The sequence below is a fragment of the Propithecus coquereli genome, unplaced genomic scaffold, assembly GCF_000956105.1.
Source record: "Propithecus coquereli isolate 6110/MARCELLA unplaced genomic scaffold, Pcoq_1.0 Scaffold61, whole genome shotgun sequence".
In the NCBI taxonomy this organism is placed as follows: Eukaryota; Metazoa; Chordata; class Mammalia; order Primates; family Indriidae; genus Propithecus; species Propithecus coquereli.
The window spans coordinates 5577290-5580263 of record NW_012152063.1 but is presented as its reverse complement, the minus strand read 5'-3'; positions in this window follow the sequence as shown (position 1 = coordinate 5580263).

The window sequence follows — 2974 nt, the reverse complement described above, 5'->3', positions numbered from 1 at the left end:
CTCCCACTTTAAAGTTCATTTAATCATTTAGTGGGTGAAGTACTCTCTTTACTTCTAAAAGAAGAAAAAAAGATATTTTGACGACTTCACTGATCACTCTTAGGTTTAAGAAGTGCTGTAGATACTTTAAGTTATCAACTACAGACCCACCAAAATAATTTAAAATTTCTGATCTACTATAATAATCACCAGCCTGAACTTGCCAAGTCAAATCTTCTCCTCCTCCCATGCTGCCAAAAGAGGGAAACCAGAGAAGAGCGACAATGTTTTTATTTCTTTTCCTTTTTTATGGTTCCGTCCCTGTTCTCCTATCTTATTATTTGTGAATTTATATACGTCTAAAGTCAAAGTAGGGGGGAAGGGAAGTTAAGCATGCAGGCAAGAACTTATTTGAATTGTACTGTAATAAAATGGCTTAAACTCTTTGGACCTAACAAATGTTTTAAGTTTTTGACCACACTCTTTCTCTTGGGTACTTCTTTGTGTTCTTTGAGGATTCTGCCATCACTAGCTATCTCTTATAAGCAAATACCTGCATGTGGTAGATGTTTTCTTCTCCAGTGAATTGCTTACTCCTTCTGCAACCCTGGAAATCCAACAGGGCTTCAGTTTCCCTCTGATGAGCCTCATTGCTTCTCCAGTCATTCCTGTTAGACCCTGTGGTACATGCTGAACACTCTTGCATGGCCTACCTCTGGTTCATGGAAGAGGGGGCCACTCGTGCTTTTTGTTTCAATCAACTGAGGGAATACAGATAGATCTGAAAATAGCCACCTTTCCAATCTGCCTGTTAGCAATTAGCCAGCCAATTTCTGAGATCAGTTAGGTACAAGTCCACTATGTCTTCAATTTCAGGGGAAACATGACACTCTTTGAGTATTAAAATCAGTTTTCTCATAAATCTGGTCCTTTTGTAACTGTCATAGGAATGAGGGGTTAAAAAGTATGTAACAAGTTTTTGGGTATTTCCTTTGAAGATTTCTATCTTGGTCTGAAACATCTTTTATATGTTGGTGTCTCCTAATAAACTTGCACATTATATAAATAAAATAGTGCGTTAGAAAATCACACACCATGATGAAATAGGTTTTATCTTATGTAGATTGATATGATGTCACTAAGTGTTACTACCAAAGGGTATTTTTAGAGACACTGAGATGCAATACACGTAACATCCCAAAGCCAGGTGGAATTAGTCAAGAACTGGTTTGGTGAGGAGATCTTCTTTGAAGATGGCTGTTGCCAGGGTATGAATTCTCACTACTTGTACCTGCTCCTAGAAGAAGAGATAACTCCAAATTTGTATACAGAAAGGTCTTCTAGAGACCATGTGGAGAACCAGCTAAGTGTTTTGGCAGTCGAGATGACAGTGAAAGAGATACAAGAGAGTGAAATACCACCTTATATGCTTTAGACTGGAAATAAAATAAATTGTATAATATGAGAAGTTGGCAAGGATGTGGGGAAACTAAAAACTTCATAACCTATTGATAAATGTGTATATTGTGACAAGAATTCTGATATAATTGATAATGGAATAAACCTCTTTGTTTATAAGTCTCTGAGCATGTATCTGATGATCTTTCAGGATAGATTTTTAGATGTGGTGTTACAAAAATGAAGAATAGGAACATTTTTAAGGCTTACAATACACATTGTCCACTTGTTTCCAGAAAACTTTTATTCATTTACCCTCTGGTCATGAATGTTGAGATAAAAGAGGACTTCGAAAAGTTTGCATAAAAATGGAATTAAAAGATACATATAAAAAACATAAACTTTATTTCTAAACATAAGCTCTGTCAAGTTCTAGACACTTTTGTCAGCAATGATACCAGCCATTTAATCCATCTCTAAAGAATCAAGGGTCCTGGGAATTTAACCATGTTAATGAGGTCATAAAATAAATTAGCTTCTGGTGTGATTGGAGTAGCTTAGGTCAGTTAACTCAGAAAACAACAAAATTGTAACTACTGTGCTAATTTTCATTAGAGACAATAATATTTGAATTGGTACAATTCAAATTTTTTCACTTATTAACTCATACCAGATTTTGTATGAAATATAGATTAAATATTCTACTAAAAATAAAATTAGGTGCTTGCTTCAGTAGCACATATACTAAAATTGGAATGATAAAGAAAAAATTAAAAAATTAGTTGCCATATATGCAAAGTAGATACAATAGAAAATGAAACTATAATTGCATAGAGAATGCATCCCTGTGTCTCAACTATTCTTTTTAATATAATGCATCTCTGAATTACATTAACATAAGTAATATATGAACATATATTCTCTCATTTATTTTTAAAAATTCCTGTCTATAGCGATATGCTTGGTAACATATCATATCCAATTATGCCTATTGTCCTGGTATAGTTATTAAAAGCAGTCCTTCCTTACCTGTTCCAAACCGTTCTGATTTAAATAATAAATTATATGGTCATTTTAATGATGTGACTAAGAAAATTAAAATTTTTTTCTTTAAAAATCTTTACATTAGAAGGCCCATTCATGCATTCAATGAAAGTGTACTGAAAGCTTGTGTGCTAGTGCTGGGGATATAATGATAAATGAAATAAATGAGAGAGAGAGTTCTCAGTCTCACAGACCTTATAACACATACAGAGGTGGTCATTAATCTATGAACTGCATAGGCAAATACCTAATTATAGCTTGATAAATGTTAAGAAGGGAGATTGCAAGTGCTATGAGGGAATATAACAGGAAGAATTGTGTTAGAAGTTTAGAGAAGGCTTTTCTAGGGAAGTGATGATTGTAATAAAACATTAGGTAACTGATCTTTTAAGTAAGTAGGATTCATGGATCTAATCATAAAGCGACTTTAATTTTCCTCCCACTTTAAAGTTCATTTAATCATTTAGTGGGTGAAGTACTCTCTTTACTTCTAAAAGAAGAAAAAAAGATATTTTGACGACTTCACTGATCACTCTTAGGTTTAAGAAGTGCT